Source organism: Triticum aestivum, chromosome 6A (assembly GCF_018294505.1).
Source record: "Triticum aestivum cultivar Chinese Spring chromosome 6A, IWGSC CS RefSeq v2.1, whole genome shotgun sequence".
Taxonomy (NCBI): domain Eukaryota; kingdom Viridiplantae; phylum Streptophyta; class Magnoliopsida; order Poales; family Poaceae; genus Triticum; species Triticum aestivum.
Genome location: NC_057809.1, coordinates 116,327,451 through 116,349,228, shown reverse-complemented (window position 1 = coordinate 116,349,228; position 21,778 = coordinate 116,327,451). Strand labels below are relative to the sequence as shown.

Here is a 21,778-nt window from a genome sequence, read left to right as displayed (position 1 = left end):
GCCGGCGGGAGTCCCGCTCCACCAAGTCCAGTCCCCGCCGTCGCCGTCACCGCTTCCGTCTTGGATCGCTACCCGCCACGTGTCGGCGGCGGTGAGGCTGCAGGCTACTGCGCGCGGCCTCCTAGCGCGTCGGCGTGTGCGGGAGATGCGTGGTCTGCAGCTGCCGCTCCTCCAAGTTGCCCTTCGCTGCGCAAAGGACCTCGATCTCATCCGCTGCGCCGGGGATCTTGGGCATGCGGTTTTCCCCACGGGCAGCGGGCATGCTGTTTTCCCCACGGGCAGCGACCTCCAAGTCTGCGACATTGGCGGTTGAGGGGGCGCACCCCTCCTCGTCATTCTCCATCGCAAGGCCCCCACTCTTCCCTGTGCGGTGCAGACCAACAGCCGTCCAGCAGGAAGAAGGCATGGTGTCACCGACAACAACGCACCACGTAGCACCACTGCATTCCGTCACCGGGCGCCGCAAGGGCACCTCTGCTGGTCACTCTTGCGACCACTTCCAGGTGGCCATACACATGCACTCCTTTTGTCCAGATGGTGTCCATGGGATCCAGGTGGCTGTACACGTGCACGTCCGACGTGCGGATGGTATCCACTTTTTGTTAAGAGGTCCAAAATAAATCGTCCCAGTCCATTTCAGGTTGAGAATAATAAAACAAGCCGAGATGTAAAAGGCTTGTTTTTAGGTGTTAGGTTTGGGTTGCGTCGAGTCATGGTTATAAGTTGGTTAGGCTGCAGCTTGAGGACAAGCTGCATGTCCAGGTGGGGTGTAGTGTTAGAGTACGTAATGGGCCTAATAGGCCCGTTAGTCTTAGGGTTAATTAAAGATAAGAGTCGCTTTCTCAGAGGTCAAGTAAGCCTTGCTTGGGAGTCAAGTAAACCTCTCTATATAAAGAGAGGAGATGTATCAATCTAATCAAGCAAGAATTAAGAAGGAAATCCCTTCCATCTTGCCCGGCCGTGGGCAAAAGGCCCCCGGCCGGCCCTCTCGCGCCCTCCTTCTAGCAGCGCCATAACAATTTGGTATCAGCTAGCTTCGGTTCGATCATGTCTTCACCACCGCCCAACCTGTCTCTTCCGCTGCCGGTCACGACCGTCGCCCCGCTCCTGCCCACGCCGGGATCTTCCGTCGCGCCCGCCCCCGTCGTCCTCACCCCGGAGGTGTCCGGGGCGCTGCGGGACCTAACACAGGCGGTCCAAGAGATCCATCTGTTCTTGGCCGGGTCCTATGGGCCGCATCCGACTGCGCCGCCCATCACCGCCACCGGGCCGCCGCACCAAGCGGCCCCCGCCGCGCTCGCTGGGCTGCTGCGCTGCAGCTGCCATCCATCGCCCCGTCTTGGCTGCCGTGGCAGCTGCTGCACCAGGTGGCCTCCGCCGCGCTCGTCGGGCTGCTGCAGCAGCCGCTGCATCTGCCATCCACCGCCACCACCGCCCCGTCCTGGCTGCCGTGGCAGCCGCCGCACCAGGTGGCCTCCGCCGCGCTCATCAGGCCGCTGCAGCAGCTACCATCCACCGCCCCGCCCTGGCTGCAGTGGCAGCCACCGCTCCTGGCGACCTCCGCCGCGCCCGGCGCTCCGCCGCAGCAGCCGCTGCAACTGCAGCAGCCATCACCGGTCAGCTCCGGCCCCGCATCGACCGCGCCGACGGGAGTCCCGATCCACCAGATCAAGTTCCCGCCGTCGCCATCACCGCTTCCCCAAGGCGTCCCCATCCAGCAGATCAAGCTTCCGCCGTCGCCGTCACCGCTTCCAGCTTGGATCACTACCCGCCACGTGTCGGCGACGGTGAGGCTGCAGGTTGCTACACGCGGCCTCCTAGCGCGTCGGCGTGTGCGGGAGTTGCGTGATCTGCAGCTGCCGCTCCTCCCAGTTGCGCTTCGCTGCGCAAAGGACCTCGATCTCGTCCGCTGCGTCGGGGATCTTGGGCATGCGGTTTCCCCCACGGGCGGCGGGCATGCTGTTTTTCCCGCGGGCAACGACCTCAAAGTCTGCGACATCAGCGGTTGGGGGGGCGCACCCCTCCTCGTCATTCTCCATCGCAAGCCCTCCACTCTTCCCTGTGCAGTGCAAACCAACAGCCGTCCGGCAGGGAGAAGGCATGGTGTCACCGACAGCAGCGCACCGCGTAGCACCACTGCATTCCGCCACCGGCCGCCGCGAGGGCGCCTCTGCTGGTCACTCTTGCGACCACTTCCAGGTGGTCATACACATGCACTCCTTTTGTCCAGGTGGTGTCCATGGGATCCAGGTGGCTGTACACGTGCACGTCCGACGTGCGGATGGTGTCCACTTTGTGTTAAGGGGTCCAAAATAAAGCGTCCCAGTCCATTTCAGGTTGAGAATAATAAAACAAGCCGAGATGTAAAAGGCTTGTTTTTAGGTGTTAGGTTTTTGTTGCGTCAAGTCATGGTTATAAGTTGGTTAGGCTGCAGCTCGAGGACAAGCTGCATGTCCAGGTGGGGTGTAGTGTTAGAGTACGTAATGGGCCCATTAGTCTTAGGGTTAATTAGAGATAAGGGTCGCTTGCTTAGGGGTCAAGTAAGCCTTGCTTGGGAGTCAAGTAAACCTCTCTATATAAAGAGAGGAGATGTATCAATCTAATCAAGCAAGAATTAAGAAGGAAATCCTTCCATCTTGCCCGGCCGTGGGTTAGCTAGGTGGTTTGAGACCAATATTTTCTAATTAATTGGGCAACTCTGCTTCTTCCATGGTGAATTGCACAGCTCCAGCCCTTTCGTGGTTTTAAAAAAAAACACGGCCAATCTGTTCTTTTCAGTCCAACAGCTATATTAATTGGGATTTAGTTATATTTCTCCATCAAGAGGAGGAAGTAATATTATGTTAGTGTAAACTGTGACTACGTGCGGTGCTAAACAAAAATGCACACTTTCTGCCTTGCAACTAGCAGCTAAATCAGGCACTACTAACTTATAATTAAACGTACTACAGAAGTTTACAGAGGGAGTACAACTTTAAAGTTGTACTAAAGCAGCAACAAGTATTATGGATCGGAGGGAGTATTATCTTTTGCATGGAAGATCAAAATTGCTGATGTACTCCAGGGTGATCTGTTCAAGCTCAGAACATGCATAGAGTTCTCACCAGAGAAACATATCTAACTACTACATCAGCAGCTGAAAGCAACTTAAGCTTATAGCCGACTATACAAATTAGATAAGGTCCACTATGACATAAATAGTACTTTTAAAAAGTGCGACCGAGTATCTCAGTTTCTCCACCTGCGACGTCTGCTACAACTTTAATAAATGGGCAGAGCTCCCTGCGATAGGTATCAACAATATATTTATCAACACTTCAAATAAACTATTCAGCGGGATGTCACACTTGGACAGGCATTACCTCGTGGATGATTTCCTGCTAGGACTTCCAACTAATCTAGGGGGAAATGGTGGTGTATTCGTCTCGACAAAGATGATTTTATAGTCTAAGTGTCTCTGCTACCAATTAAACTAATCTATCTCACACCGTCACACGCAATAGATCGCCAAAAGGTACACGACTCCACCCAGCAGCTTCTGTGTTCACACAGGATACCACATTTCAGCTGTACAACACTTCTAAATACCCTCACCCAAAACCAGCCAAAACCGGCGAAACGTTGTGACGATTATAAACTATGGCGCAGGGCCAGGTACGAAACTACAATATTCATCAGCGAGCAAAATCGAAGCCGATTTCAGTCTTGGGCGACACTGGAACTAGATTCATCCCACGAATTCCTCCCAAATCTCCCTCTGATCAACCAATCATCGACAGAATCAGAACCCTGGAAAGTTCCCTAACCCCTTGGTGAAGAGCAGACCTAAGGCCGTAAAGTAGAATCAAAACGCCCAATCCTTCTCCTCCAGAGAGAAAGACCAGAGCACCCAACCAAGCAGGGTAGCAGACTGACCTGATCAACCGCAGCCTAATCCACCGTCCAGCCCCGGGAAGCTGTCCCCCGGGAAACTCGAATTCGACGCGATCCGGGACCGCAGAGGAAGTTACCGCCACCCTCGCAGCGCGCGCAGGCAGGCAGGCAGCTCCAGCCCGCCGCTCCTCAAGCAAGCAGACCCAGCGAGTCGGCGACGGCCGCGAGGGTTCACAAGAACGAGCGCAGTCCTTGGACTTAGCGGCGGCGGCGGCGGCTGGGAGGAGGAGGAGGCGGGTGGGAAATGGCGGCGTTGGACTCTGAGGTTTCGGTCCCAAGTGATTATTTGACTTGTGCTTCCGCTGTGGGGAGGGAGGAAGAGGAGGGGAAGGAGGGACGGGCCAGCACGCGGGCGCCTTGAAGTGGAGGGGGCTGGGCTGGTCAAACGCCAAGTGTTGACCACGTGGCCGCGTTGGATGGTTGGGTTCGGGTTAGGGTTCGACGCGGCGGCTGCCTGCCGGAGGGCCTCGGCCTCGGCCTCGCGTGTGAACCGGAAGGGACCGGACCGGACCGGGCACATGAAAAATATTACTATCTTGGAGGACTAGGGGAGAATGAGTCAGGTCCATCGGGCTCTTTGGTGATTTGATTGATGCGCTTCGCCAAAAGATGAAGAAAGTGACAATGGCGTGTGGAATTGATGAGGTGGGGACACGTGTGTAATCGCGAAATGGAGAGACTGATGAAACATCTTGACTGCAGCTTCACTTGCCGCAAGTTGTCCGAGTATCTGTACGAAGCAACGTGTGGTTTACTGTTTAAACACATGTGTTTCGCTCGTTGGATGATGGAACCTCGGCGGGTATCACACCCAAATAGCGGTATGACAGTATTGTAAAGAAACAAAGTGATTGATCGAAAAGGCATTATCTATTGATTCCGGGAAAGTCCTTTTATTAAAAGGATTAGTGTGAAAATCTATCTTTGCACCTGAGCTACAGTAAACTCAAAAACAATATTAGAAAATTTCAAAAATCTGTTTTTTTTCTTTTGCATGCAAGATGTTTGAGTGCGTGATGTCCGGAAAAAATTTCATCATGTTTGGACATTGAGGAGCTCGTAGAAAAAGAAGAGAAAACCGGTCCAAACAGTAACCTTACTCATAGAGCTGGATTTTGTCTTTTTTGTTGCACGCTCCTCGAATGTTCAAACTCTACCAAATTTTGAATGAACATCACACACATGAGCATCTTGCTTGAAAAAATAGATTTTTTTTTGATTTTTTCTATTTTTAGTGGATTTTTTATTTTTTCGAAGCAGAAACGCCGCTCTCAAATGTCTCTATTTGAGGCACCTGTTACACGAGAAGTGCCTTTTTTTATTCTAAAAGACACCTATACAACGAGAAGGTGTCTGTTTGGATGGACACGTGTGCGCATTACTTTGGGCATGTTCCAACCACCTAAGGCTGTTAGGATCTAATCCTAACACTCCCCTTGCACAAAGTTGTATTTTGTGTGATCTTGAATTACTTGTATAATCTTGAGAATCTTTGTCTTGACCGCAAGTGTATATTATCTTGAGTAACTCCTCCAAAAGTCCTATGGGAAAAATATGAGGAGAGTAGTGTGTATGATATGTTGCTAAAACTCTTTTAAACCCATTGGGAAAAACAAAGAGAAAATGATACAACATATATTGATTATTATCTCCTTGATAACTCATATGAGAAAAACCTTTGAAGAAGGAGAAACTCGTTGGTGAGTTTGGAGAACAATAAATATGCTTTTTATATTTTCCTTTAAAAACCCAAGTGGAGAAAATGAAAAGTATCACATGTTTGCCTCATTAACAATCTTTTATGAGAAACTTCGAGATAAAGCTCATAAGGGAAAGGAGTGTGATTTGATATGCCACTGAAAACTCCTTTAAAATCCAGTGGAAAAAATATAAGAAAAAAATGGTATATAACATATGATGATAATGTTGGAACATGTAGTAGAAAAATAAAAAAAAATCACCGTACGATCAACAAGGAACACTATGAAGATGCAACAATGGTTTGGGTCGGATCCTTAGCAACTTCGAGTTGCAGCAGAAGAAGACGAATCGGTGTAGATCGTACTTGGAGTCTCTCTGTGATAGCCTGGCTTAATAGGGATTATAGATTACTCATATCGATAAGGAATGCTTTCTTTTCCGGGAGCCCATTCGGAAAGAACTCCAAAGTTAAGCTTCCTCAACTTGGAGTAATTTCAGGATGGGTGACCGACCGAAAAGTTGGTCCTGGGTGCGCACGAGTGAGGACAAAGTGCGCAAGAAAGACTAGTATTGATCTGGGGGCAGTCTAGATCCCGCCAGGAGTAACGACGACCGGAGGGTGCGTCCGGGGCGTTACACTCTCGAACCATCCTTGAACGATCACTCGAACAAAAGACCAAAAGCACGACCTCTCTATAGATTGCAAGCGTACGATCTTCACGATACGGTAGCGTTTCGCCGTCCACAGCTAATCGTCGCTAGAGAATTAGAGGGAGGAGATTAGAACCTCACTGGACTTCTAAATATAAGGACTATAGGATCTAGGTCTAGCTCTAATTACATCAACTAGGACCAGCTAGAACTAGAACTAGAGGACTAGAGGAGGCTCCAAAAGTTGTGTTCAAAAGGTGTCAATACCTCTAGTATATATGGGTTGGAGGGAAGAGGGAGAGGCGCCACAAGGGGGAGGACTCCTCCTCCCCCCTTGCACCAGCCCTAGGGGGAGGACTCCAATTTGGCCTATATATTATTAATTTAACATCATCAGAAAACATTTTCCACCTATATATTATTTATCAACCCGGTATTGACCGATAAACTCCGAAACCCTTCCGGTGACCCCGAAATGCTTCCGGTTCCTTTTGAAACTATTCCGAATATTAATGAAAATATTTGACAAATATATTCTAATTATTCCCATCCTATTAACACTCAGGAAATCATGATTATATTAAGCTTGTGACCCTATAGGTTTGATAAAACATAGACATGAACAGAAAACCCTTCCGTTCAATGGCCGTTAGTGGAATCATGGACATCCATATCAATCCCTATGAGTACACAAATGACGCAAGTGAACATAGGGATTGATATGGACGTCCACGGTTCCGCTATCGGTCATTGAACGAAGGAGTTTCGTTCATATCTATGATTTACCAAACCTACGGTGCCACAAGCTTAAGGTAATCACGATCTGCTGAGTGTTAACAGGACTAGAGTATTGAGGATTTATTTGTGGAGTTGTTTCATTAATATACAGAATAGTTCCGATAGGAATCAGAAGCGTTTCAGTGTCACTGGAAGGGTTACGGAGTTTATTGGGCAATACCGGTATTACCAACAAATAATGTATACATGGAAAATCTTTTCGGTGATGTTAAATCAATAATAAAAGGCTCTAGTAATTGTTAGGAGGATTTTATATTTAATTTAATATGAAGGGTCCTGTTGTGTACTATGCAACTTTATTCTTATAGACTCATGTTGGGCCTCCAAGCGCAGAGTTTTGTAGGACAGTAGCAATTTTCCCTCAAGTGGATGACCTAAGGTTTATCAATCCGTGGGAGGTGTAGGATGAAGATGGTCTCTCTCAAACAACCATGCAACCAAATACAAGAAATCTCTTGTGTCCCCAACACACCCAATACAATGGCAAATTGTATAGGTGCACTAGTTCGGCAAAGAGATGGTGATAAAAGTGTAATATGGATGGTAGGAATATATTTTTATAATCTAAAAATAAAAAACTGCAAGGTAGCAATTGGTAAAACGGAGCACAAACGGTATTGCAATGCTTGAAAATGAGGCCTAGAGTTCGTACTTTCGCTAGTGCAATCTCTCAACAATGCTAATATAATTGGATCATATAACCATCCCTCAATATGCAATGAAGAATCACTCCAAAGTTCCTATCTAGCAAAGAACGTAAGAAGAAATCGTCTATAGGGTATGAAACCACCTCGAAGCTATTCTTTCCGATCGATCTATCCAAGAGTTCGTACTAAAATAACACCAAATAATTTCAGATTCATAATACTCAATCCAACACAAAGAACCTCAAAGAGTGCCCCAAGATTTCTACTGGAGAAACAAAGACAAGAACGTGCATCAACCTTTGCGTAGATTACCCCAATGTCACCTCGGGAATCCGCGAGTTGAGTGCCAAAACATATATCAAGTGAATCAAAATAATACCCCATTGTCACCACGGGTATTCATATGCAAGACATATATCAAGTGTTCTCAAATCCATAAAAGTATTCAATCCGATAAAACGAAATCTCAAAGGGAAAACTCAATTCATCACAAGATACAGAGGGGAAAACACCATATGATCTGACTATATTAACAAAGCCCGCGATACATCAAGATCGTGACATCTCAAGAACACGAGAGGGAGAGAGAAAGAGAGAGAGAGAGATTAAACACATAGCTACTGGTACAAACCCTCAGCCCCGAGGGTGGACTACTCCCTCCTCATCGTGGTGGCCACCGAGATGATGAAGATGGCCACCGGTGATGATTCCCCCCCTCCGGCGGAGTGCCGGAACGGGGTCTAGATTGGTTTTCGGTGGCTATAGAGGCTTGCAGCGGTGGAACTTCTCATCTAGGGTTACCCCCGAGCGTTTTTGGAACATTTGATGATATATATGGCGAAGAGGGGGTACGGGAGGCCACCGAGGTGGACACAACCCACCTGGGCGCGCCTAGGCCCCCAGGCGCACGCTGGTGGGTTGTGCCCCCCTCGGGGCACCCCCCAAGTGCTGCTCTGGCCCATTGGATGTCTTCTGGTCCATAAAAAATCCACAAATTGTTTTGCGGTGTTTGGACTCCGTTTGATATTGATTTCCTGCGATGTAAAAAACAAGCAAAAAAGAGCAACTGGCACTGGGCACTGGGTCAATAGGTTAGTCCCAAAAAATGATATAAAGTTGCTATAAAATGATTGTAAACATCCAAGACTGATAATATAACAGCATGAATACTTCGTAAATTATAGATACGTTGGAGACGTATCAGCATCCCCAAGCTTAATTCCTACTCGTCCTCGAGTAGGTAAATGATAAAAGAAATAATTTATGAAGTGTGAATGCTAGCAAAGTGCACAAGTTTGATCAATGACAATTTCAATCACTTTTCCTAGCATCATAACAACAATTCTTTCTTATAAAACTTCTCATGTTAAAGTAGCAACCAATTCACATGTTAAGGTTCAAACAATGAACTCTCTTGAAACTCAACAACCTATGTTCTTAGTCACCAAGCAATTGTAATTCAACCTATTTAACAGAGTTTAAGTAAGAGATCCACATACTCAACCATCGTATAGTCTTCTATGATTGCTAACACTCACCGCATACACATGAGCAAAACGTTTCAACCGGACACATAGAAAGATAGGGACTTATAATTTCGCCTCCCAACATATTCACCTCAAGGGTGATGTCAACAATAATAACTCATGCTACCCATATCCAACTGGATATATGTGCCTAGATCTTTCCTCACCACACGATGCTTGCCAAAAGAGAAAAATAAAAAGGAATAGAGAGAAAAACCTTGACTCTTGCATGAAAGTAAATACACAAAAGTAAAAGATAGGCCCTTCGTAGAGGGAAGCAGAGGTTGACATGCGCTTATTTATTTGTATGCTCAACCCCTTAGTGCAAAAGAACATCATGTTAAATTGCCCCTTATGATAGCAACCTTCATTATGCAGTCTGTTGCTTTTATTCTTTGCCATCACAAGTTCGTACAACGCTCAATTTCCTCTTACACTAAATGATCTAACACTTTTAGAAGCAATTTTTATTGCCTTATTGCACTGATGACAACTTACTTGAAGGATCTTGCTCAATCCTTAGGTAGGTATGGTGGACTTTTGAAAATAAGATTTAGATTTAAGGGTTTTTGGATGCACAAGTAGTATCTCTACTTGGTGCGGAATTTTTGGCTAGCAAGGATGGGGGGCAAGCACCATATGTTGAAGGATCTATGACAATATAACTTCTATGGGAATATGAACAAACATAAACCATTCCGTTGTCTTCCTTGTCCAACGTCAATTTTTTTGGCATATAATATTTTGATGGGGGCTCACAATCACAAAAGATTTCCAAGATAGTGTATTTTCATGTGAAAGTTCACTTCTTATACTAATTATTCATGAATTGCTTGTATGACCAATATTGGGATTGTCAAGCTTCAAAAGATTTCACTTCCTAAACCCAATGTGAAGCTACCACTAGGCATGATACAATTTCAAATTCATGATACTCAATTCATTGAACAATTTACTCATAGGATATAAGTGAAGCACAAGAGTAAATGACAAGCTTCTCCAAAAAGATATAAGTGAAGATCAAGCGAGTAGTTATGTAAATGGGTAGCTATTTGAGGACTCTCTCTTATTTAAAAGTTTCAGATCTAAGTATTTTATTAAAACAAAAAGAAAAACAAAACAAAATTACATTCCAAGAAAAGCACACATCATGTGAAGAAGCAAAAACTTAAGCTCAACCGATACTAACCGATAATTGTTGAAGAAGAAAGGTGGGATTCCTATCAGGGCATCCTCAAGCTTAGATGCTTGAGACTTCTTGAATATTATCTTGGGTTTCCTTGGGCACCACCAAGCTTGAGCTTTTTTGTCTCCTTAATTCCTCTCATATCACGGTTTTCCTAAATCTCAAAAACTTCATCCACACAAAACTCAACAAGAACTCGTGAGATAAGTTAGTATAAATCAATGCAGAACCTTACCATTCTCTACTGTAGCAAATCACCAAAATTATTATTTAACATTTCATACTAAATGCCTCTGCATATTTAATACTCCTATTCTCAAATAGAATCATTAAACGAGCAAACATATGCAAACATAACAGCAATCTGTCAAAACAATATTGTCTGTAAAGAATGCATGAATATCAATACTTATTTAACTCCAAAAATTCTGAAAATTTAACACACCGTAGAAAATTTATCAGAGCTTATTGTGCAAAAAGTTTCAGCATTTTATCACATTATGACTTTTCTCGGGAATTTTTGCAACAGCGATAAACTTTCTGTTTTCAAACAGCAACATGTAGACTTGCAAAATAAGCATGGCAAAGGCTATACTTGACATTTTTATTGAGCATAAAGATGCGAAATATTATTCAAAATAAAAAAAGAAAATCCTAACAAAAGAAAATGACGCTCCAAGCAAAACACATATCATGTGATGAATAAAAATATAGCTCCAAGTGAGGTTACCGGTAATGTTGGAGACGAAAGAGGGGATGCCTTCCGGGGCATCCCCAAGCTTAGTTGCTTGGATATTCCTTGAATATTACCTTGGGGTGCCTTGGGCATCCCCAATCTTAGGGTCTTGTCACTCCTCATTCTCCTCATATCGATGTCTCACCCAAAACTTGAAAACTTCAATCACATAAAACTTAACGGAACTTCGTGAGATAGGTTAGTATGATAAAGAGCAAACTATTTCACTTTGGTACTGTCAAAGACAAGATTCATAATTGGTCTCACACAATGACTAATGTAGCATATCATTTCCACAATTTATATTGAGCAATATAAGCCATAGAAACTAGAAAACAAGCAAACTATGCATTGAGAACAGAATCTGTCAAAAATAGAACAGTCTGTAGTAATCTGTACTCCAACCATACTTCTGTTGCTCCAAAAATTCTGAAAAATTAGGACAACCTGGGCAATTTGTCTATTAACCTTCTTCAAAAAGAATCAGTATATTATCAAGCTTCTGTTAAAAATGAGAATTATTTTCCTGAGTGCAAAAGTTTTTGTTTTTCAGCAAGACCAAATCAACTATCACCATAGACCATCCCAAAGGTCTTACTTAGCACTTTATTGAAACGAAAGCAATAAAACATGATCACTACAATAGCCTAATCATGTGAACACACAAAAATAGTAGGTAAAAGTGTTGGGTTGTCTCCTAACAAGTGATTTTCTTTAATGCCTTTTAGCTAGGCATGATGATTTCAATGATGCTCACATAAATGAAAAGAATTGAAACAAAAAGAGAGCATCATGAATCACATGTCAAGCACATTTAATCCAAACATACTTCCTATGCATAGGGACTTTATGAGCAAACAATTTATGGGAACAAGAATCAACTAGCATAGGAAGGCAAAACAAGCATAACTTCAAGATTTTCAACACATAGAGGGGAAACTTGATATTTTTGCAATATGTAAAAGTATATGTTCCTCTCTCATAATAATTTTCAGTAGCATCGTGAAGAAATTCAACAATATAACCATCACATAAAGCATTCATTTCATGAAACAAAAGCATAGAAAACTTATTACTCTCCACATAAGCAAATTTCTTCTCATCAATAGTAGTGGGAGCAAACTCAACAAAATAACTATCATGAGAGTGAAAATTAAAAATGATGACAAGTTTCATGGTTATCACTATTCTTTATAGCATACATGTCATCACCATAATCATCATAGATAGCAACATCGTTATCATAGTCAACTGAAGCCTCATCCAAAATGGTGGATTCATCACTAAATAAAGTCATGAACTCTCCAAATCCACTTGCATCATTATAATCATCATAAATAGGAGGCATGCAATCATTATAACAGACTTTCACATCAAATATTGGGGGACTAAAAATATCATCTTCATCAAGCATAGCATCCCCAAGCTTATGGCTTTGCATATCATTAGCATCATGGATATTCAAAGCATTCATACCAACAACATTGCAATCATGTTCATCATCCAAAGATTTTTTTCTCAAATATTTTATAGAAATCATCTTCTATCAATTGAGCACAATTTTCTTTTTCCATCATTTTCATGAAAAACATTATAAAGATGAATAATATGATGCAACATCAATTCTATTTTTTGTAGTTTTCTTTTATAAACCAAACTAGTGATAAAACAAGAAACTAAAAGATTCAATTGCAAGATCTAAAGATATACCTTCAGTCACTCACCTCCCCAGCAACGGCGCCAGAGAAGAGCTTCATTGACGGGATGTGAGTGCCGCTTACCTAACCTACCTGCCAGCGGCGCCAGAAAAGAGCTTGATGTGTACTACGCAACTTTATTCTTGTAGACTCGTGTTGGGCCTCCAAGCGTAGAGTTTTGTAGGACAGTAGCAATTTTCCCTCAAGTGGATGACCTAAGGTTTATCAATCTGTGGGAGGCGTAGGATGAAGATGGTCTCTCTCAAACAACACTGCAACCAAATACAAGAAATCTCTTGTGTCCCCAACACATCCAATACAATGGCAAATTGGATAGGTGCACTAGTTCGGCGAAGATATGGTGATAAAAGTGTAATATGGATGGTCAAAATATATTTTTATAATCTGAAAATAAAAAAACAGCAAGGTAGCAATTGGTAAAATGGAGCACAAACAGTATTGCAATGCTTGAAAATGAGGCCTAGGATCCGTACTTTCGCTAGTGCAATCTCTCAACAATGCTAATATAATTGGATCATATAACCATCCCTCAACGTGCGATGAAGAATCACTCCAAAGTTCCTATCTAGTGGAGAACATAAGAAGAAATCATTTGTAGGGTACGAAACCACCTCAAAGCTTATAGTGATGTGCATTACCGAGAGGGCCCAGAGATACCTCTCCGGTACTCGGAGTGACAAATCCTAATCTTGATCTATGCCAATCCAACAAACACCTTTGGAGACACCTGTAGAGCATCTTTATAATCACCTAGTTATGTTGTGACATTTGATAGCACACAAGGTGTTCCTCCGGTATTTGGGAGTTGCATAATCTCATAGTCAGAGGAATATGTATAAGTCATGAAGAAAGCATTAGCAATAAAACTTAACGATCATTATGCTAAGCTAACGGATGGGTCTTGTCCATCACATCATTCTCTAATGATGTGATCCCGTTCATCAAGTGACAACACATGTCTATGGTCAGGAAACTTAACCATATTTGATTAACGAGCTAGTGAAGTAGAGACATACTAGGGGCACTCTGTTTTATCTATGTATTCACACATGTACTAAGTTTACAGTTAATACAATTCTAGCATGAATAATAAACATTTATCATGATATAAATAAATATAAATAACAACTTTATTATTGCCTCTAGGGCATATTTCCTTCAGTCCCCCTCTTGCACTAGAGTCAATAATCTAGATTACATAGTAATGATTCTAACACACATGGAGTCTTGGTGCTGATCATATTTTGCTCGTGGAAGAGGCTTAGTCAATAGGTCCGCAACATTCAAATCCGTATGTATTTTGCAAATCTCTATGTCTTCCTCCTTGACTTGATCGCGGATGGAATTGAAGCGTCTCTTGATGTGTTTGGTTCTCTTGTGAAATCTGGATTCCTTCGCCAAGGCAATTTCTCCAGTGTTGTCACAAAAGATTTTCATTGGACCCGATGAACTAGGTATTACACCTAGATTGGATGTGAACTCCTTCATCCAGACTCCTTCATTTGCTGCTTCCGAAGCAGCTATGTACTCTACTTCACATGTAGATCCCGCCACGATGCTCTGCTTGGAACTGTAGCAATTGACAGCTCCACCATTCAATATAAATACGTATCCGGTTTGCGACTTTGATTCATCTGGATCAGTGTCAAAGCTTGTATCGACATAACCATTTACGACAAGCTCTTTGTCACCTTCATAAACGAGAAACATATTCTTAGTCCTTTTCAGGTATTTCAGGATGTTCTTGACCGCTGTCCAGTGATACACTCATGGATTACTTTGGTACCTCCCTGCTAAACTTATAGCAAGGCACACATCAGGTCTGCTACACAGCATTGCATACATGATAGAACCTATGGCTGAGGCATAGGGAATGACTTTCATTTTCTCTCTATCTTCTACAGTGGTCAGGCATTGAGTCTGAATCAACTTCACACCTTGTAACACAGGCAAGAATCCTTTCTTTGACTAATCCATTTTGAACTTCTTCAAAATTTATCAAGGTGTGTGCTTTGTGAAAGTCCAATTAAGCGTCTTGATCCATATCTATAGATCTTGATGCCCAATATATAAGCATCTTCACCGAGGTCTTTCATTGAAAAATTCTTATTCAAGTATCCTTTTGTGCTATCCAGAAATTCTGTATTATTTCCAATCAACAATATGTCATCCACATATAATATTAGAAATGCTACAGAGCTCCCACTCACTTTCTTGTAAACACATGCTTCTCCAAAAGTCTGTATAAACCATATGCTTTGATCACACTATCAAAGCGTATATTCCAACTCCGAGATGCTTGCACTAGTCCATAAATGGATCACTGGAGTTTGCACACTTTGTTAGCACCTTTAGGATCGACAAAACCTTCTGGTTGCATCATATACAACTCTTCTTTAAGAAATCCATTAAGGAATGCAGTTTTCACATCCATTTGCCAAATTTCATAATCATAAAATGCGGTAATTGCTAACAGTATTGGACAGACTTAAGCATCGCTATGGGTGAGAAGGTATCATCGTAGTCAACTCCTTGAACTTGTCGAAAACCTTTCGCAACAAGTTGAGCTTTGTAGACAGTAACATTACCATCATCGTTAGTCTCTTCTTGAAGATCCATTTATTCTCTATGGCTTGCCGATCATCGGGCAAGTCAACCAAAGTCCACACTTTGTTCTCATACATGGATCCCATCTCATATTTCATGGCCTCAAGCCATTTCGCGGAATCTGGGCTCATCATCGCTTCCTCATAGTTCGTAGGTTCGTCATGGTCAAGTAACATGACCTCCAGAACAAGATTACCATACCACTCTGGTGCAGACCGTACTCTGGTTGACCTACGAGGTTCGGTAGTAACTTGATCTGAAGTTTCATGATCATCATCATTAGCTTCCTCACTAATTGGTGTAGGAATCACTGGAACTGATTTCTATGATGAACTACTTTCCAATTCGGGAGAAGGTACAATTACCTCATCAAGTTCTACCTTCCTCCCACTCACTTCTTTTGAGAGAAACTACTTCTCTAGAAAGGATCCATTCTTAGCAATGAATATCTTGCCTTCGGATCTGTGATAGAACATGTACCCAACCGTTTCCTTTGGGTATCCTATGAAGACACATTTCTCTGATTTGGGTTCGAGCTCATCAGGTTGAAGCTTTTTCACATAAGCATCGCAACCCCAAACTTTAAGAAACATCATCTTAGGTTTCTTGCCAAACCATAGTTCATATGGAGTCATTTCAACGGATTTAGATGGTGCCCTATTTAACGTGAATCCAGCCGTCTTTAAAGCATAACCCCAAAATGATAGCAGTAAATCGATAAGAGACATCATAGATTGCACCATATCTAATAAAGTATGGTGAGGACGTTCAAACACTATAGCGACCCGACCTCAGACGGTCAAGTCTCTGTGCTTAAGTGTCATTCCTGGATTGGTATTGCTGACACACACAGTACTCGAGGTTTTATAACAGAGTTCAATCACACACTTATTACATCGAATGTCTCAAAAGAGAACTTAATACATTAATATGTCTGAAGGCCATCTAAATAAGATAACAACGGAAGCTTCGAAGGTAGAAGAGTCCATCCAACTCCACGGCAAAACTGAGTGCATGACAACGACCTAGCACACTTTACTCTTCGTCTGAAAACTCTGCAACATAATACGTTGTAGCCTGTGTAGGTCAGCACATGGAATATGCTGGCAAGATAACACTCTAGATCAATGAACAAATAACAACTATCACTAAATGCATATATGGCTGGTGGAGGCTCTATGATTATCATTTGTATAAAGCTAGTTTTTCCCTACAACAAAAGGAATATATTTTATTTAACTACCAAGTTTGTTAAAAACATTGAGAATGGTAACCCCATCTCAATTCCAATTAAAAGTTATCAACCCAACAAAATTAATTAGGTAGAGTGCTGAGATCAACATAACAATTCAAGCATCAGATACTCAAGATGTCCATAATCGGGGACACGGCTAACCATGATTAGTTTATACACTCTGCAGAGGTTTGCACACTGTTCCCCACAACTCTCGATCTTCTCCGTTGGATTTCTCGCACTACATGATGTTTGAGAAATGGATGACCGAGATACTGTATTTTAGAAGCATTAACTCTTTACTCTGGTTAGACAGTACCACCTACTTTCCCCTACATCTGCTAGCCTACCACTGAAAGAGGTCACACAACATACTCAACTATGCTAGAGCCCATAATGGCTTGTGGCTACACATGGAAGTTTCTAGCATGAATAATCTTATGATCCCTTTGAGCCTGCGTGGCAAACCAATAGGATGATCACACGGGTACTCCGGGATATCCTAAGACAACACTGGATTGCTCCAGGTGCCCGGACAACCACTAGGTGCTCCAGGGTGCCCCAACTAATCCACCCAGATGTGTATTAAAGTAGCCACCTTAAGTTTCCCTTAGTTAATAATAACTCTCACATCTTTCATGAATCTCTCAAACCAATCCACGTCTACAAGCATAGCAATATGAGCATAACTTAGTAACTCCCAAGCTTTAAATGTAAGTAAATAGGTTGCTACCTCATCAACTACTTCCCAAAACCTACATGTTATCAACTCCTACTCATGCAATGTTTGAGGGTTGAAACTAATGCATAAAAACTGGGTAATAGGGTATATGATCAAAGTGTTACTTGCCTTGCTGACGATCTGAAAACCCTAGTGATTCGTAGTAGCAAGCCTCGCACTGCGGAAACTCTATCATGAACAAACAATAGCATACATAAGCGCTCAAGCAAGATATGCAAGGGTAAAACCAAAAGAAAAGAAGTAAACTGAAATTTCAAGTGAGGAGCTTCAATTCGTGAAAAGAATCAATCGAATCAGAGCTACGAAACTCAAACTACGATCAAAAGAAGTTCAAATTCAAATCTACTTGAAACTAAATTTTAAATTTTGAAAACTATGTTCAAGTTGATTATCTGGAAAGAGGGGAACAAGACGAAGATTTTGGCGTTGGTTTCACTGGATTTGGATAAACGAGCAAAAAGTAACGAGGGTTTGAAGTTCAGGGACTAATCTATGATAAAAGTATTCGTGGATAGGTCCCTGACCGAAATTAAACTAAAAAGAAAAACCTAACGAACGAACGTTCATAACCAGAGGCTAACGAATGAACATGTTCGCTAACAGAGAGGATCGGGTGAACGTTCGCTAATTAGCGAACCCAAACAAAAAAATAAAACCGATCTATAAAATAATAAACCGAGCGGGTTTTTTCTGGTTTTTTATCGGTTCGGTCGGGAAAAACCGGCGGCAGCGGCATCTAACTCCGGCGACAGTGGCAGGCAGCGCCGGTGGCGCCGGTAGCAGGCAGCGATGGCGACGGAGTGGCGCCGTGGTGTAACACCCTCGATGCGGCTATATCTCCCACGTGTCGAAGCACGACTTAGAGGCATAACCGCATTGAAAGCAATGTCGCAAGTGAGGTAATCTTCGCACAACCCATGTAATACAATAAGGGAAAAGATACATAGTTGGCTTACAATCGCCACTTCACACAATACATGAATAAATCATTACATCATCCAGATACAATCAAGGTCCGACTACGGAACCAAAAATAAAAGAAGAACCCCAAATGCGACAAAGGTCCCCGATCGACCCCAACAGGGCTCCACTACTGATCAACTAGAATGAAAAACAACACAAAGGACAAGATCTTCATCGAGCTCCTCCTGAGCTTGGTTGCGTCAACTGCATGGTCTCATCGGCACCTGCAAACTGGTTTTGGAAGTATCTGTGAGTCACAGGGACTCAGCAATCTCGCACCCTCGCGATCAAGACTATTTAAGCTTATGGGTAAGGTAAAGGTATGAGGTGGAGCTGCAGCAAGCGACTAGCATATATGGTGGCTAACAAATGAAAATGAGAGCGAGAAGAGAAGGCAAAGCACGGTCGATAAAATATGATCAAGAAGTGATCCTAAAACAACCTACGCCAAGCATAACTCCAACACCGTGTTCACTTTCCGGACTCCGTCGGAAAGAGACCATCACGGTTACACACGCGGTTGATGCATTTTAATTAAGGTCAACTTCAAGTTTTCTTCAACCGGACGTTAACAAATTCCCATCTGCCCATAACCGCGGGCACGGCTTTCGAAAGTTCAAATCCCTGCAGGGGTGTCCCAACTTAGCCCATAACAAGCTCTCACGGTCAACGAAGGAATAGACCTCCTCCCGAGACATTTTGATCAGACTCGGTATCCCGGTTCTACAAGACATCCTCGACAATGGTAAAACAAGTCCAGCAAAACCACCCGATGCACCGACATCCCGATAGGAGCTGCACATATCTCATTCTCAGGGCAACACCGGATAAGCAATCCGTACAACTAAAACCAGTCCTTGAGTTTCCCCGAGGTGGCGCTGCAAGGGGCTCTAGTTTGGACCAACGCTTAGACAAGCACTGGCCCGAGGGGTTTAAAATAAAGATGACCCTTGGGCTGGCCTAACCCAAGGGAAAAAGAGGCTAGGTGGCAAATGGTAAAACCAAGGTTGGGCCTTGCTGGAGAAGTTTTAATTCAAGGCAAACTGTCAAGGGGTTCCCATTATCACCCAACCGCGTAAGGAACGCAAAATCTGGGAACATAACACCGATATGACAGAAACTAGGGCGGCAAGAGTGGAACAAAACACTAGGCATAAGGCCGAGCCTTCCACCCTTTACCAAGTATATAGATGCATTAATTAAATAAGGTATATTGTGATATCCCAACAAGTAAACAGGTTCCAACAAGGAACAACATAACCATGTTCCAACAAGGAACAAACTTCAATCTTCACCTACAACTAACAACGCTATAAGAGGGGCTGAGCAAAGCGGTAACATAGCCAAACAATGGTTGCTAGGACAAGGTGGGTTAGAGGCTTGGTTCAACAATATGGGAGGCATGATAAGCAAGTGGTAGGTATCGCAGCATAGGCATAGCAAAAGAGCGAGCAACTAGCAAGCAAAGATAGAAGTGATTTCGAGGGTATGATCATCTTGCCTGAAATCCCGCAAGGAGGAAGAACGAGTCCATGAAGAAGACAAACGGATGTAGTCGAACGGGTCCTCACAAACGCGACGTTACCGGAACCAACCCGAAGAAGCAAACACCGGAAAGAAGCACACAACATAGTAAACAACCAACACATGAACATGGTATGATATGCGGGATGCGGTATGCGATGCATATGCATGGTTTGACAAGGAATGCATGAACCTAGCCTCAACTTGGAAAACCAAGTGTGCCACTGGAAAGATCGGATGAAATCGCTTGAAAATGATATAAAGAACGCCAAAATCGGAGTTACGGTTTGGAAATGGCAAGCAATTCAAATATGGCACCGATCTGCGATATACAGCAAGTAGCCATCTAAATGCAACAAGATGAACATGCTATAGCACTCAATCATGGAAACACAATACATGGCAGGGATCCATTCATGAAGCTTAACAAAAGTATAGCACTGAGGTACGGCCAATTCATCCATTAACAGGTTCAAACAAGCATGGCAAAAATGCAAACGATAACAGGTTTCAGACTTAGTGAAATTAACACAAGCCTGGAATTTCAGATCAGATAGCACTGTTTGGAGCAACAAAACTACATGCTACAGGACCTGAACATGGCAAAGTAAAGCATGGCATGGAGCTACTCAAGGAGCTTAACAAAAGTCCCTTAGTGACCTTGAGCCAAAAGGGATCAGAAAATACAATTGCAAGCACGTGAACATGGCAAAAACATAATCAGACCACAGACTTAGAGAAAAACTGGAGCATGCAAAACAGATTTCAAGTAGGCATGTTTACGAGCTCGATGCACTCACTACGGAGCAAGTCATGATAATCTAAGCATACACCCATCAAGAAAACACAAAATGCAAGCTAGACATGGCAAGAACAATAACATAGCATGCACGGATCAACTACAACATCATCGGCAAAATCGCTAACAAGTAGACAATCTGCCCAGATTCACGAAATGACAAAAGTAGAGCTCGATTGACTCAAGCTAGGATGCTCCATAATTACAAACAAAGACATGGATGGATAGAGCACTACAAGATTAACAAAACATCCTTACTGATCATCCTCAAAAGAGGCACGGATAACTAGGAAACAACATGAACATATGGCCATATGAGATAAACAGCTCAAGGACTTAGTGGAAATGCTAAGTCCCTGAAATCAGCATTACCAAGTGCCTCACTTTGCAAGCTTGTGCTAGTCACCATACACATCACAAAAATACATGGGTTGCACCTCCGGAAGGATGGCAAAACCCTTAACAAAACACATGTAGAGCTCATGGGCATATCATGCACACATTAATCATGGCAAAGAAGACAAATATCTAAATGGAGCAGCAGATCTGACAATTATCTCAACTAGCATACTTCCAATAGCATTTAGGACATCAATACGAACTCAAATGAAAATGATGCAATGGAATGAAATGATGTACTCTCTGAGGCGAACATTTTGATATGCTATATGCATGAATCGGAGCTACAGATGAGGAGATATAGCATTATGAAAAACGCAAATTATTAGGGTTTGGGACGAAAAAGTCAACCTGAGATGATTTGGATCTGGATCTGGATCTCGCCGGCACGGAAAACGAGGTTGGCCATAACTATAGCTCGCCGGAGTTTGGGGAGGCGCTGCGGCCGGAGTTCGTCGCCGGAGAAGAAATCGCGGGACGGGGCGGAGGAGGTCGCCGGCGCCGAAGCTCGCGGTGGTTCCGGCGGGCGGCGGGCGGAGCGCGCCGGCGCCGGACGCGGGGCGGCTAGCGGCGGTCGGCGGCCGTGGCGGAGAGACGGCGGCGGCGACTCGTCG

The 21,778-nt window shown here is 43.4% G+C and overlaps 1 protein-coding gene across 1 annotated transcript in view; it reads right to left on the bottom strand.

Moving 5' to 3' along the window:
- The window catches only part of LOC123132406 (cold-responsive protein kinase 1), an 8,067-nt gene extending 3,780 nt beyond the window's left edge, over positions 1-4,287 (bottom strand). Inside the window, exon 1 of the mRNA XM_044552188.1 lies at positions 3,916-4,287. The gene's annotated coding sequence lies outside the window, so the exon portion shown is untranslated. The remainder of the gene's footprint in view (positions 1-3,915) is intronic.
- Positions 4,288-21,778: the final 17,491 nt, after the last annotated feature.